General features: G+C 42.8%; 1 long non-coding RNA gene across 2 annotated transcripts; it reads right to left on the bottom strand.

Moving 5' to 3' along the window:
- Positions 1–6,085: 6,085 nt before the first annotated feature.
- On the bottom strand, positions 6,086–13,061 carry LOC309519241. 2 transcript variants are annotated; one of them, XR_014213766.1, is made up of 4 exons: positions 12,865–13,061; positions 12,564–12,671; positions 11,634–11,739; positions 6,086–6,586 (listed from the first exon to the last, which is right to left on the bottom strand). It is a non-coding gene; the product is annotated as an uncharacterized lncRNA (long non-coding RNA). The 2 variants fall into 2 exon arrangements; XR_014213765.1 differs by having other exon boundaries at positions 12,564–13,061.
- Between the last annotated feature and the right edge of the window lie 3,630 nt (positions 13,062–16,691).

Here is a 16,691-nt window from a genome sequence, read left to right as displayed (position 1 = left end):
TGTTTAAAAGTTTTTAGCTGGTGGTATATCTGCATGTAAGTACAAAGCAGACAGGGACCTTTGCATGCTTTTACCTTTTTGCCCTGCCACAGTCCCAATGAGAACTGGACCCCCACCCCCTACCTGCTGTTCACAATGGGGGAAAACCCAAGTTCCTAGCCCTCAGTGTGAAATGGAAAGACGATCTGGTTATCAATCCTACATGTTACTTTGTTACTGCAGTAGTCACCCCACGGTAACTCAAGTGTCATTTTACACATCTCATTTAAATGCAGTTAGGATTGCATCCCTAATTACCTATATAAATGACATTTATAGAGCAATCCAAATTGGGGGGTGGCTGTGCTATGAGGATAGCAGGAATGTGTGTGAGAGAGAAATTGGGTCGTCTCTTTCTGCTCTGCATTTCTTTGATTTTGAGGTTCCTTTCATTGGAATCGATGCAGGAAGATAAACTAAGGCAGCCCCATGGTTGGTGCAGTTTGTGCCCACATTTTGTGTGTCTTTCAGGAGGGCAGAAGGTCTACGAATGCACAATCTCTCCCAGCGCACTCCTGAAACCCACAGGATCCTCACCTTTCCCCCCTGTTTGATGTTGAAGTGCCATTGGCTGCCTTTTTGCAGCCTCATGGAGGAGACCCAGCAGGTCAGATCACCTTGCCCTCAGAGAAGCAGATGAATAAATCCCGCAGATTCTGGAATGCCCTTCCAGGGGACTATAGGACTGAAGCCTTAGTGTATGAATTTATTAAACTTTACAGGATTGTCGTAGGGAATACAATTAGTGCTTTGAATACTTGAAAACACTAAACAAATGTTAAGTATTATTATTAAATAAGGAAACGGCCTTATAGAATTAGAATCAGGATTTTGCAGCTTTCAAAATTGCAGGCTGACATTCTATACATGAAAACAGATCGGTTTCAGTTCTACAGCTAACATTAATGCAGTTAAGTATATTCAGAGTATGTGAATGGCAATGACACCAGAAGAAATTCTTATTTCTAGCTCTGGCGATTCCATTGACTTGGGTAGAGTTATCTTGATTTACACCATTGCACAATCTGATCTATGCTAGTCATATCTTCCGTGACTCCCTGGTTGACATCTAGTCTTCAGTAAAAGCAATGATAATATTCCTACTGACCTGATAGAGTTTTCACTCCATCTGCCATAAGTGTGTGGTTCACAATATGAGGCTTAGAACTCTATTGTTGTCTCTTTACTTGACGTAAGGGTTATTTGAAATAAAAAGAGAGAGCTATTCTCCAAGCAGACTGATAACACACACACTCTTAAATCAACAGATATTACAGCTATTTGAAAATGTTTCTCGTGATGTAACAAAAATTATTATTCAGGGTTCTGTTTTAGACGAACTGTGAACTAATAGGTTTTTTTTTTTTTTTTTAAAAAAAAACAACAGTTCACTTGACAGGGAATTGGTAGATTTTCTGTGTAATTTGCTATTCTCCTAAAACTCAGAGCAAACCAAAATGTCAGCCTTGCTTTCAAGATGTGTGTTGTGTTTGAAAATGGAATTTTTACCACTCCAAATAGCAAAATCTTAATTTCCATTAGGATTTTATGAACTGTCTGATTATACATCAGAATATTCTCACATCACTTAAAGACCTGCTGGTAGTGTACAAGGCAGTAAGATGAGGGGAAGTCAAAAGTAATTATTTGTACTGGGAATGACATATTTTATTAAATGGTTTATCAGAAAATATAGCCACATTGCATGCTTTTTGCTCCCCAAGGATTTATTTATTTTAAAAGACCACAAATCTCACTTAGTCTTCATGTGCTCCTTTTTATCCATTGAGAATAAATGATAAATGCATTCATAATTTGCGTCTTTTTTGCACCCTTGCATTCTCTCTAACCTAGTACAGTGGTACCTCAGGTTACATACACTTCAGGTTACATACGCTTCAGGTTACAGACTCTGCCAACCCAGAAATAGTACGTTGGGTTAAGAACTTTGCTTCAAGATGAGAACAGAAATCATGCTCTGGCGGTGCAGCAGCAGCAGGAGGCCCCATTAGCTACAGTGGTGCTTCAGGTTAAGAACAGTTTCAGGTAAAGAACGGACCTCCGGAACGAATTAAGTACTTAACCTGAGGTACCACTGTACTGTAAGTTTAGGCCTTGTGTGAGAGTATGTATCTAAGATGTATATATGGGGTGGACATCGTGTTGTTTTAACCACCCTTCTGAGTCTGACGGGATTCATTATTCCTTCAAGAAAGACTAATCACTGAGTGCTGCCAAAATTTCAGCTGAATCATCACATGCAGGTAAATGCAGTTGGAATTGCCAGTTGCAATATGACTCTTGGGGGTGGAAAGTATTGAGGAGAAAGAACAGCACAGCGGTGGAACATTTCCAAGTGTGTGGCCTTCTGTATAAAGTGGTTGGAGACTGTATCCACCTTGACCTTCTCGTTAAGCTGAAGACATTGTATAATTAAATAATTCTAAAAATTAGTCAGTAAACCAGAGTAATTAGGGTTGCCACCTTTGTTCTGCCAAAACACAGGACAGGACAGGGTGGGGCAGGGGAGTTGGGGGGCAATTCCTCCCCCCCATCTGGTGCTGAAGCAACTTCAAATTAACCCATTACAATCTATTTCAGCCTAACAGGATAGCCCCTCTGGAATTTGCCACACACATACACATGAATTTGTAAGTCTATCTGTGTGCTTGCCTAACCAGAACTTAAATACATGGCCTTTCATACATCTTTTCAAACACATGCATTTGGAGAGGATTCCTAACCTGGCGCAGAGAAAGAGAGGTATGGGTGGGACCTGAAATATGGGACAAAATACGGAATACAGTTTTTTACATTGAAATATGTGACAATCCTGTATTATACAGGACAGGACAACTCTCAGTAATCTCCTTCAGTTCCCCCTACAGTCTGAGCGCTGCAGGATAGTAAAACCTTCTACAGATGGGTATACCAACAGGCAGGTATATACATATGGGAGCAGGTGTTCCTTCAGATAGCTAATTCCTGAGTGGTGTAGGTCCTCCACTGTAGGGCATTATGTGCCAACAGAAGCATCTGAAATTTGGCTCAGAAGCAGATTGGAAACCAGTGCATCGCAATAATCCAAGCTTAAGTTACCATTGCCTGGGCTACAATGGTTAGGCTATCCCTGCCCAGAAATGGCATTATCCCTGCCCAGAAATGGCATTAGCTGAAGCTGGTAAAAGGTACTCTTAGCTGTTAAGGTCATTTGTGCCTTCACCGATGGTTATGCACCCAAGATCACCCCCCCCAGATTACATTCCTGCTCCTTCAGAGGAGGTCCAGAACAGGTACCCTGCCTAATTCCCAGACCCAGGAATGGTGCAACCCACAATGGTGTCAAGATTGAGTTTTGACTTGTTGGCCCTTGTTCCAGTCCACCGCTGTGTCTGAGCAGTAATCAAGGTCCAGTAAAGCCACACCTGTACTTCTCACTTCAAGCTGCTCCTGTTGGAAGAGGGTGAATCTCTTCAACAGAGAATGTACTGGAAATGCCTCACATTCCTTCCTTCAGATCACTTAGCAACAGTCATTAAGTGACTAAGCGTCCTTAGCAGCAGCACTACCTCTATATCTGCCCAATTAGCCTTAGAACATTGCCTCCACATTTTGCTTTCTTTATTGATGTCCGATTGTGTTGCTGTTTTGAAAAATGAAAGCTGAGAGCCTGGGCCTTTTGTTGCCAGTGCCGGGGGTGGGATGTATATGAATATGAACTAGAAATTATTCAAAGTACTGCTCCCAATCTGAATGTAGTTCATCTTTAGTAAATTTGACAATTATGGGAACTACTTTTTGGTATAGTTCAGAATATTTTGAATATTTTGAAATATTTTGAACTTTGTTCAACTGAACTAGTTCATTCCAAGCACTGGTCATGGGGTGGCTGGCTTCTGATAAGGTAACATAAAAATAAATATGGACAATACTTTTTTAGCATGGACCTTGAAGGCTGGTGTCTTTGGCATTTCTATAGATCCTGCCCATCTCTTTAGAAATTGGTAGTTTCCAGCAGTAATTGTTCAGCCTTATCCCATGTCTATCCACCAATGAAATAAGAGGGCCTTCTTGGTAGTGGCACCCTCACTGTGGAACGTCCTCCTATCAGATGTCAAGGAGGTGAGTACCGTATTTTTCGCTCTATAACACGCACCCGACCATAACACGCACGTAGTTTTTAGAGGAGGAAAATCCGTAGGCATGCCTAGGCATTTCCTCCATAACACGCACAGACATTTCCCCTTACTTTCTAGGAGGAAAAAAGTGTTATGGTGCAAAAAATACGGTAACTATATAACCTTTAGAAGACATCTGAAGGCAGCCCTGTATAGGGAAGCCTTTAATGTGTAATGTTTTATTGTGCTTTTAATTCTCTTTGGGGTACAAACAACAACAACAACAACAGCAATGTCATGGACCTTCAAGTATTTCTAATAATTCAAATTGCAAGGTGGTCTTACAATTTGATGTAACATTTATTAAGTAATAGTAAAGTGTCCTACATTAGTTGCTTTGTATATATAGAATGCTGCTGTTTGGAGTATTAATGACTGAGTGAAAAACATTAACACACATACAACTGGACATGGTGGCTACACATCCTTTTTGAAAATGTGTTTGGGGCTTTCAGGGGGGAGAGAGAGTAGATTGAGGTTGTTGAATCGCACCAAAGGTAAAGTGCTGTGACACCATCTTTGCGTAAACTTTCAGGATGCTACAGGAAGGATGTTGTGCTGAAAAGCCTTCCCAGTATCTGCACTGTTGCTCATTTGCAGGCAGCTACTCACTCTACTTTTGGCCAAGTGATCCTGACGCAACCAATAGGGTTTCAAGAAAGAAATCCCAAAGGTTAATCTATCCATTATTATAAATATTTATAAATGGGTTGGATAAATCATACAGTGTAATTATCTACCTAACTAGTCAAGCCATTAGGACATTAAATAGCACAAATCAGAACTCATTTGCTGCATTACTAGATTGATATTGATATGAAACAGCTCAGCAGCAGTGCTCATGAGCATTTACTGTGATTTCAAAATGAGTAGGGAGCCATATAGAAACATTTCCATCGGGGTTCTGCTGCTGCTTTTTATTTAAAGAAAAGTTAGACAGATATGAACGGTCTAATTAAAAACAAACCTGTGAAGACCATAAGTACACCAGTCATCTTGAGACATCTTTGTGGTTTTATGATTGCTGGGGTGTTGTGACACAGAACTGGGGGAAGGGTGAAGATCATGGAATGCATTCCTGTAAGGCTAGTGTCTAGATTTTGGAATGCCCATGGAATGAACTCTCAGCATTGATTTTTGTGGCCCTCTGTTAAATGCATAACCTCCCAAGTGGCCAGAAAAATACGGGACATCCCATTTTTTGTGTCAGATCATGGTGACCATTTTGGGTGCCATGCTCTCTCATGTTCTCGTGCCTCTTTTTGGGGTGGTTCTATCCTTCTGTCTTCACAAAAGCCCTGTAAGACCTTGTAAAGGCTAGTAGATATGGAGTGACTTTCCCAAGGCTGCCCACTAAACATTGTGTCTGAATGCCAATTTGTACCTCTCTTGCACCAGGCGTAAGTCTCACACTATAGACTATACGCTATACTAGTAATACAGTAATCTAAACATTTGGGAGCATGACAGATTCTAGAGGTTTCATCAGGTCTGCATGGATCAGATTTAAAATTAGATTAATTCCAAAACTCTAGCAGAGGCCTTCCCAATGAATCCATTTTAATTGGACCCATTCAAAATTGCTGTACTGGATTGGGGAGAGGGGGGGAGAGAGATGCCTATTTCTAGCCCATTTGCAATTTCCCTTCAAGTCCTTAATTTTTGTATGTGTTCACAAATTTATGTTGGAGCCTCTCAAAAAAAGTAGTTATTGGGTGGCATGTATAAATGCTGCAGGTGCAAAGAAATGCAATTAAATATATTTTAAACAACCAAATAAAAAGTTGTCTCGTTTATTTACAGAAGGTTACCTACCATTTAAAATTAAATCACCAAGTGTGTTTTTTTGCTACTGATGCAGCTATCGTATCAAAATCACCACTTCATTTATAAAAATCAGGTTAGACTTACAAAGCAAGACTGATAAAGAACATACACGTTAACTTGTAATCACTATCTGTTTATTTGTGCTTCCTGTCCCTCAGAAATGCAACGGCTGTTGCTTAGTGTACCCTCTTTGCAGAAGTTGGGATGTGCTTCTTAGTTTCACTATAAGTAATAAATGTCACGGCGTACGATTTATTGTCCCCTGTCCCCTGCTCCTCCAGGCACAAATGCTTTGCAAAGACACCATCACCACGGGAGGGGTGGCTTCACTTGCGCAGAAGACACTTTTACAGTGCTCTCCATTTACCTGGCAGAATCCTTAAGCTCCAGTTTTCACTTAAACCAAGAAAGTGGTGTGAGACTGACAGTGTGGGCACCTACCGTAGCATTGCATCTCCGAGCAGAGGAGAGCCTGCGGGTAGAAGCAGCTGACATCCCCCAGGCAATCTATAACTTTGCCACACAGATCTGAGGCATGAATTCTGAAATATGCAGGACAAGGTAGACTTGCTAGAGTGCTGTTGTTGTTTTGCTGTTTTACACAAAGCAGAAACATAATTTTTGCAGTGACATTTAAATAACAATTATATATATTTTTTTAAAAAAATGACAAGAAGTAAACTTTTAAGCAGCATATTTTCCTGTCAGCTCGGCTGGAGATGTCTCTCCTGTCGGCATCGATGGGAGCTGTGCAGACACACCTGGGGCATTAACAAACCCTTTAGAATTGCACATCCTACCTTGATTTCTCTTGAGAGTATTGTCTACCACCAACGTTAGGAATGATGCATTTTCTAAGTTATTTGCTTCCCTGTATCTCAAATGACGAGTTCTAATTTTGGTTCAGCTGTGCCATTCTGCATATCCCATTCCTTGAAGCATAATGTTCATTGCGCACATGTAGATCAAATTATATTTCATACTGTGCCTAAATACATTTACTAGAATGAGATTCAAACAAACGTGTTCTGAGTAATTTTTCTTTCTGTTAGTCCTTTAGCCTAATAATTACCTCGGCTGTTTCATTGTACCTTGCACTCCCTTGCAAATTGGTTTAGTTGAAATTAGTTTTCTATCTCTTTTCTTTTTTGTAAGAGTGGCCTTAAACAATATTTGGCTTTGCCTAATGATATGTACAGAAGACAAGCCTAAGTGGAACATCAGCTGTTTACATCAGCTCTAACAATTAATGCATGTTAATTTTTAATTACACTGATTGTACAACAGGCGGAATGTATGTTTTTTCACAGAACAGATGTACTAGTCAGTTTTGCTGGTGAATATGCATATCGATTAGCTGTGGCCGCTGCCAGCATTTGAGAGACAGCCGGCTTCAAATGTGCTGACAAATAGATGCTTTACAGTCCTGGGGCAAATGGTTATGCATCCAAGCTAGCCATGTTACATTAAAAAGAGGCTTCTGTGAAAGGATGCGAGAGAATCGGGCACGCAAGATTTGCAGCAGTGATGGTGTTTTAGGTAGTCCTCCTTGGGTATACCCATATTTGAGGGAAAGACTCTCACAACTTAGAACATAGCATGAGAACATTAGAGCAAAGGCTCACTGAATGGAGTAACCTTCTTCCCAAATTAGTCTACACGCTGTATCCAGGAAGCCCAGAAATGGGTCAGAAAGGGAACAGTCCACCTTGCTATTGTGGAGTAGTGGTTAAGAGCGGTAGTCACGTAATCTGGGGAACCGGGTTCGCGTCTCCGCTCCTCCACATGCAGCTGCTGGGTGACCTTGGGCCAGTCACACTTCTATGAAGTCTCTCAGCCCCACTCACCTCACAGAGTGTTTGTTGTGGGGGAGGAAGGGAAAGGAGAATGTTAGCCGCTTTGAGACTCCTGAAGGGGAATGAAAGGCGGGATATCAAATCCAAACTCTTCTTCTTCTTCTTCTTCTCCCTAGCAGTTGGTATTCAGTTGGAGACTGCACATGGGCATACTAATAGCCATTGGTAGACCTGGATGCATCCCTTCTAAAATTGTCTATGGTGAAGCTGCCTTATACAGAGTTGAACTATTGGTTCATCAGTAATGTCTGCTTTTAAGGGCACTGACATTCCAAAGCCCTACCAGAGTTTTTGCCCCCAGTCTTGCTACCGTAGATCTCATGTGTTGAGGCTTGCAAAAATGAAGCTTTTCAGTAGTAGAGCACGTGCTTTGCATGCAAAAGGTCCCCGGTTCAATCCCTGGCATTTTGGCAGGGCTAGGAGACACTTGAAACCAAGGAAAGCAGCTGCCAATCAGTATAGGCCAGAAATTTTGAACCTTTCTGAGTCCACAGTTCCCTTGACCAACTATATCTTTCTGTGGCCACCCTCTGGAGCTCAGGAGCTCAGTTATGTCACCCCTTGCCTGCAGAGCTGGCAGCCTCTCACCCTTTTTGAATACCCTCCCTTGTGGAGTGTTCCCTCAGCCTCCTCAGCCTGGGCAGCCACTGCTGCAGCCCCTGGTCTTTGAGTTGCCCTCCTGCCCCAAAGAGAGGTGTCTTCTCACACTGCCCCACAAGGGGCCTGGGACTTGTCTGTCCATTCCCAACAGCAAGGGCTGGCAAACTGGCTGGCTGGGCTTCCTTGCTTGCTTGCTTTCCTTCCCCAAGGCCGCCTCAACTCCTGGCAACCAGCACCCCCTGGCCAGCTCTAGAGGCGCCATTCATATGTGGAGTTAGTAGCCAAGGCTTCTGCAACAAGAACAGTGGTAGCTCTGGTTACAAACTTAATTCGTTCCAGAGGTCCGTACTTAACTTGAAACCGTTCTTAACCTGAGGTACCACTTTAGCTAATGGGGCCTCCCACTGCCGCCGCGTGATTTCTGTTCTCATCCTGAGGTAAAGTTCTTAACCTGAGGTACTTAACCTGAGGTTAGTGGAGTCTGTAAGCCGAAGTGTTTGTAACCCAAGGTACCACTGTAGCTTTACAAGCCTTTGGGAGGCAGAGACACAAGAAGGCATCAGAAGAGGAGGGAAGGAAAGAGGGACAGAGGTCATTGTTGCCTGCAGCACCCCTGACCGTCATTCAAGACACCCCAGTGTGCCACGGCACACTGGTTGAAAACCACTGGTATAGACAACACTAAGATAACATGGACTGTCAGGGAACTGCCATTGGAGCTAGAGGCAGAGGGAAGGCTCCAGAGGGATGCCGGAGAGGGTCCCAGTAGGGAGAGAGGCAGCCCATCTGCCGGGGAAGGAAATCAGCGTAACACCAGTGGAGAAGGGGGGCAGATGGGGGAATCAGAGAGGAGGCTCCAAGACTCTTTGCTGGAGACCAGCAGAGAGAGTACGGGTCCTCCGCTGCCCACACCCTCCCTGCGCAGAAGGCTTCCGCGCAGGGAGACTAGGTGGAGACTAGGCGTCAAAGAACTTTTGTGCTGGAAGAAGTTCAAGAAACGCCCACTGACGGATTCTGCCAGCGACTGAGACAGTCACGATGCTGGAGGCTGTTCAGTCAGAAAGGGTTCAACCAGGTAACCTAGCCAGGAGTGGCGGCAACTTACTCACGAGCAAACCCTAAACCCATTACATGGACCAATGGCCTGAGCTGGTATAAGTCAGTTTCTGTTGTTCCTATTGGTTATATGGCTGAGCAAAGGCCCCTTTCCTCATCATTTGACAAGTTGCCACCTAAAGTTTTGATTACTGGGCATTAATTTGTGTTTTTAGAAAAAGAAAACATAACAGTTTTTAAAAGCTCTCATCTAGAGCTTTGCTCACTGGGTGTTAATTTGTTTTTAGAAAATAAAACATAATTATGATCACTAAAATCTGCCCTAGTCTTGAGAATTTGATGTATATTAGACTTCAGACTACTAGGCCAAACCCCTTGAGACTATAACAAAGTGTTGAAAAAATCAACAAAACTGCAAACATCCAATTTGAAAATGGATAGCAATTACTACTTCTTTCAGAAATAGGACTTTTTATGAAGTGTTTATGTTTTTTATAATAGCCTTCATACTTTTCGGTATGCAGTTGGATATGCAGCGTCTTTGAGTCAGTGGCTGTGGCTGCCCAGTGCCATCAGTTGAAGGCAGGGAGGGCAGGGAGTAGAAAAATGGAGACGAGAAGTGTCAGCATTCTACAACTGAGTAAGAAAAAGGTACCAGAAATAGAAAATGCCTTTTTACTTGTGGCACCTTGCTTTTGGAATGCCTCACATGAAAACCTGTTTATTTCTCCAGGATATTCTGTCTGAATATTTAGGTGGTTATGCAACTGCTGCAATTTTATAGGGTTTTTTGTTTTGTTTTTAAGAGCTGCTGTTTTAATGCTTTTTTATTTTTTGCTTTGGCTCTTTGCTTTTAATGTTGCTGCATTCCCTAGGTATAAGTGATGCTGAAAGGCAACCCACACATTTCAAAAATAAAGGCAGGTGCCTTTCAGCTATAGCAATATGTGTGCATTTTCCTTTGCATTTTTAAAATACAATATACATTGCATTCAGTATACAGTATACAGAAAAGAGCCTCCCTTAGATACATTTGTATTAGATATCACCATTTGTTGCATTCTGCAAAACCTGAAACTTAGCATCACAGACTGGGCTCTGTATCTGTGAACTGGGCTGCAGAGGTGGGCAGATATCTTTCTGTTCAGAATGCAAGCAATTTTCTGAACAGGAGTTCGTTGGGACAATAAACATACAGCGTTAGGCGAGACGCACATTTTGTCTCTGTTCAATCTGCTTTTAAAACTGCATGATTTCTGTTGAGGAGCTCCAGCTACATAGGAGGGATGAGTCCACTTTGCAGAGAGACACAGCCCTGTCTATTTATCGGCACAGTTCAAGAATGATACAGAAGTGAGGAGGAGAATGTAAAGGATGCCTTATTAATGGATAATGAAAAGCAGGTATTTGAGAGCTCGCCTGTAATTACCCAGCTGATACTAACACTATTTGTTTTTCTCTTTTAGGGTTTAACTAGATATGATGTGGGAAGTACATGATTAGTATTTCCTTTTAAAAAAAGAAAATAAAAGAAAAGATAGTGGTTGCAGGAGTTGTAATCTGTTCCAGGACCATGACACTATCTCCTCAATTTTCCTGATTTTTGCCATTCAAGCTGCCCTGTGTGTGTACCTTACAGGCACTGATACACCTATACATTTTTTCCCTGTAGGGAAAATAAGCAGCTTCATGTCACGAGCGTGTCTATGTGATTTTAATCAGGGAAACAGTTGGTGGTGGGGCAGAGGAAAGGGTTAAGGCTTTCTTCGCAAGTTATGGCCCTGATTTCCCCCTGCCATCCCCCATGGCTGCTATTATTCTGTTAAAAAAACAACAACCCCAAACAAACCCTAAAACACAGAAATCTTTATCACAAACATCTAGTGTTACATCTCATTTGGCTTTTACCATAGTTTAGCTGCCGATATTAGAGGATAATGCTCTTGTGTTGTCTCTTTGCTGGAGATGTTGAGTATAATGAAAATTATCACCTATCAGGTCTGATGATGTAGGGTTGTTTCCAGTGGAGCCTTATGCAGTTTCATCCCCGAAGTGTGTGAACATAGTTTGCTATTACCTTGTTTTCGCTTGCATTCAGACTTTCAATTGTATACTCCACATTGCCCTCAACCTTTGACATCCCCAGGGACACGTTGCAGGCAAAACGAAGCACCTTTGAATAACTATTTAGTTTAATAGAAGAGTTAAGACCCATTCATTTTAATGGAAGAGTTAATCAATGCGCTGCAAAGCTGGCGGCATTGGAAAGTAGATGTCTGCCTTTCATGAGGGACAAAGATCCCATCATTGCCGCACCACAGTTAATATTTCGAGGTAGTGTTCTTGATCAAGGAAGCATGCTTTGAAATAAGGAACAGCTGGCTGGCTGGGTGAAAAGCAGAACAGGGCATCTGCACTGCAGAAGGGGGAATTTCATCAACTACAAGTGACCCCTGCTGAAATTTCCTTTTGAGCACAGTCTCCAACATCTGAGACTCTGAACCACGTGCTACCATTTTAAGAGTTGTGTTTGGCGAAGTTTTCCTGGTAGCAGCACTCAGGTTATGGAACTCCCTTTAGGAAGTCTGTTTCTGTCAGCCGTGCAGTGCTGTGTCCATACTTGTCAACTGCCCTGGGAAAACCAGGACATGCCGTCTCCCCACCCCCACCCCACAAGAGTACACTGGCCATTTGGGGTGCCTTGCTCTAGCCTGATTTTGGGTGAGATCTCACCCTGGGAAAAGTGTTTTTTAGGGTCCACGATCTCATGCGGAGCCCCCAAACCTGCATTTTTGGGTGCCATGCAGGGCAGTGCAGGAAAGGACAAGGTTAGATAAAGCAACAGGCGAGCGCGCTTGGGTGCCTTTGAAGGTGAAGAGTGTTTCCGGAGGCCAACTGTTCTGGGCTGTGAGGCCTGAATGGAAAAGGTTATTGAGGCTTGCCTGCCATGCCCACCCAGAGTTGTGGGGCCTGTGAGGAAATAGGGCAGGAAGGTCTCCCTACTCACCATGCAGTGGGGCCCAGGCTTTGGGGCTATGCCTTGTCACAGTCCGTGGAATGGGCAGGGTTTGGCTCTCTTAAGGTCAAAGATAGCTTTCTGCTCTTCTCATTTTCCCTGTAGATAATAGTTTTGAATAAAATGTGGGCCTAGTTCCACCCACCACTTACGCCTTGCCTCTTTATTCCTGGGTCCAGTAACAAAAGCTTCTATTGGCCTCCTCTATTGACAGATTTCTGGAAAAAACAAATAAATGCAATCTGCTTTAGCTTCAATTTGTTTCCTGCAGCAATGTGGTTTTTATAGTTACCCAATTTTTAATGTCTTTCACTTGCTGATATTTTAATTGTGTTTGGTTGCAAATCTTATTAAGGTTTTTTGGGGGGGTTTTGCGTAGAAATTGTTCTTAAATCAATAGAAATCTTAAAAGACATTGCTGCTCTATTCCACTGCCCGTGGCCTCAACCCTCATTTATTATCTTAGCCCCTACACACATCTCCTTTTCAGAAGCAGTGCTGAGGGTGAGTGGGTGTGTTGTGGGGGGGGGGGGGGTTGGTTGGGGAGAAGGGGCAGTGGTGGCATCAACAGACCAGTTCCTCCAGGTTCCTGGGGTTTTACAGTGTCACTTGTGCCAGACTAAGTGCTGGTAAAAATATCACTGTACAGTGGTACCTCGGATTAAGTACTTAATTCGTTCTGGAGGTCCGTTCTTAACCTGAAACTGTTCTTAACCTGAGGTGCCACTTTAGCTAATGGGGCCTCCCACTGCCGCCACACGATTTCTGTTCTCATCCTGAAGCAAAGTTCTTAACCCAAGGTACTATTTCTGAGGTAGCGGAGTCTGTAACCTGAAGCATATGTAACCTGAAGCGTATGTAACCCGAGGTACCAGTGTACTGTGGAAACATAAGATTGGCAGTTTCCTTTTGTTTCTGCAAAGCTCCATTTCAGACATGTAACCCGCACTTCGAAGCACTGCAAATCAAATTGTAGCATACTGCACACCCACTAGGTGGCTTGTTGGCCTACAGAGAGCTGCAGCAAAACGTAGAAGAAAATTCCTAAATTCTGTGAGAAAGGTAATTACCTCTCTCCCCCCATCTGCTGTCTGAGTAGACTAGCCCAGTCTGACCATGCTGCTCGTGTGTCAAAGCTATACACCAGCAAGGAGAAGTACCCGTGTTCTGCACACCCATGCTCCCACTGCCCTTCCACATGTTACTATTTTCCCATAGCTCTCCATGAGTTGGAGAACGAAGTCTGAATCACAGAGCCTCCGCTCCTCATGGAGTCTTCCAGTGTGATTTTCAATCCCAGTTTCACAGGGTTCCAAACCAGACAGGGAGCTTCCATAAGCAGAAGAGGCTCCCCACTTCAGACTTTGCCCTCCAACTTGTGGGGAGCAACTGGAGAATTTGGGCCAGAGCATAGTACACCTGCGCCTGGTGACATGTTCACTCTACCCATGAGCATCACACCCAAATAAGGCTAAGGAAGATGAAGCTGCCCTCCAAGAATCAAGAGACACAGTTGGGTCTAGCAGGGACTGTCACCGTTGTTTTCGATTTCTCTACTGTGAGTAACCAAGAGTAATAGCTGTGGGTCACCTGTTGCTCTATATTCTCAAACACTGGTATAAGAGCTAAGAGTATAATAATAATAATAATAATAATAATAATAATAATAATAATAATAGTAATAATAATTTATTATTTATACCCTGCCCATCTGGCTGGGCCTCCCCAGCCACTCTGGGCGGCTTCCATAAAAACCAAAAATACAATAATCCTCGGTCCAGTATACCTGAAGGAGTGTCTCCACCCCCATCGTTCTGCCCGGACACTGAGGTCCAGCGCCGAGGGCCTTCTGGCGGTTCCCTCGCTGCAAGAAGCCAAGTTACAGGGAACCAGGCAGAGGGCCTTCTCGGTAGTGGCACCCGCCCTGTGGAACGCCCTCCCACCAGATGTCAAAGAGAAAAGCAACTACCAGCTGCCCAGTTTAGGGAAGCTTTTAATGTTTAATAGGTTATTGTATTTTAATATTTTGTTGGAAGCCTCCCAGAGTGGCTGGGGAAACCCAGCCAGATGGGCGGGGTATAAATTATTATTATTATTATTATTATTATTATTATTATTATTATTATTATTATAAAATGTGTGCTGTGCATTGTATGGAGATTAAAGCCCAATTCACTTGTGCTTCCCTGAATTCACTGGACGTATGGAGGGTCCACACCCTGCAGGCTCCTGATTCAATGCCACTATGTTCTACAGTTCCGTCCCTGACGTTTGGGCAGGATCTCTGAACAGGGATGCCTGTGTGCATGAAGGTCTTGTGAAATTTCACACAATGGCTTACAAAGTTACCTATGACCACTTAGTTGATCCTTAGTAGCAATACATATCTGTTGCAATTTGGTGTGTTTAGATACAAAGTATATCTGGGTTTCTAAACGTATTTGCTTTTTTCGTTTTGTTTTCACCAGGTGGCATCATGTTGTCAGTAGAAAGTGTGTCTCGTTCCAAACTCTCGTAGGGCGATCCGGGGAATGGTAACTGTGCAGCTGCAATTGTTCAAGGGGATTACACATCTGAGAGCTAATTAAAACAAACAGGGGTGTGGGGGTAAATATGAGGTTAAAATCTTACTGGAAACATGCCATTTCAAGTACAGATGAGCAGGCATTGCCCCCACCCCCCACATCAAAAACTCCGCCAGTGGAAAGCCAGCACGTAAAGGGCAAAGTTCAGGCTTAGCCATATCACTGATGTGCTAGCTTTCCACCAAAGTAAGCTTTTGACACGGGGGAACAAAGGAATATTTTGGCCCTTATAATCCTTCCAAGGTGGAATAGCATGTTTTTGTGGAGTAGAACTCATGCCATTGCAAACAAGCTCCTATGCCAAAATTATAATACACTGTGTTGATATGAAGCATACTGAAGGGCTACGGTAGGTGAGAACACACTGTCTTCTCCATATGTTGATTAAAATTTTATTTTACAAACATATATACTTCTGTGTTGGACCACTGCCTTATTTTTTATGGTCCTGTTTCACTTCCATACCGGATAGACACTTGACTTCCTGAGTGAGCCATTAGAGTAGGTTGGGAAGGCTGTGGCTTTCTAGCTGTTGCAGGAGTCCAGCTTCTATCAGCCCCCGACAGTGTGACCAGTGATAATGGGGAGCTGTCCATCAATATCCAGATGCCACAGATTCACCATTCCTGTATGAGGGGGATATGTCATGCAGGCTCCTATGCTGGCAGTATAAGCAATGTGTGGGCAGGCTGAGGGACTCGTGCACTTTGATCTTCATTTGCTGATTATGTCTGCAAAAAAATTTCAGAATTTGGATCAGTAACTCAAACTAGGCATGCTTTGGTCCCACACAGATCTGCATGCAAAGCCTTCATATTGAAAGGTCACCCCAAAATTTCTTGGTTCAGCTAAAAACGTGTGACAAGCATTTTAAAACGAGCATATATGGAGTAAAGAAAAAAACCCAAAAAAGCTTTTCAAAATAGGATTTAAAAACTCTACCACCCCCAAAATGCTAGTAATAATAAACAGACAATATAGAGAATGAGTTAGTTGTGATGGTCAGTTCCAATCAATCTGTTTGGAGCAAAATATACAGAGGTGGTACTCGGCTCATTTATTTACAGGACATTCAGAAGAAAAATGCTGAAGAGTACACAGCCACTGACCAGACCAACTAGAAAAGCATTACTCACAGCAGACAATTGCTTTCTTTTTCTGAATTTGCACAAAGAGGGCTTGAGATAAATCAGCACTTTTTCTGCCCCATGAATTAGAAAGACAGAAATTAGCCTTGAAATGAGGTGGCCATGTTGTCCTATTTTGCTTAGAACAGTCCTGCACCTATTATTTGTTTTTATTTATTTATTAAAACGTTTCTTACCTGCCCTTCATCAGGGCAGTATTTTATTTCTTTATTTTCAGCATCTGCATCTCAGCCCATAACACAAAATTCTCTGGGCAGCTTACTATCTATCTATCTATCTATCTATCTATCTATCTATCTATCTATCACCTATCTATCTATTTCCCTGTGTAATTATAAAAGCAAACACTAAAGCATAACGTCAAAACAATATAAATACAACCCAAA

This window comes from Podarcis vaucheri, assembly GCF_965113315.1.
Source record: "Podarcis vaucheri genome assembly, chromosome: 1".
NCBI lineage: Eukaryota > Metazoa > Chordata > Lepidosauria > Squamata > Lacertidae > Podarcis > Podarcis vaucheri.
The sequence above is the reverse complement of the archived record's forward strand: the minus strand, read 5'-3'. Positions and strand labels throughout refer to the sequence as shown.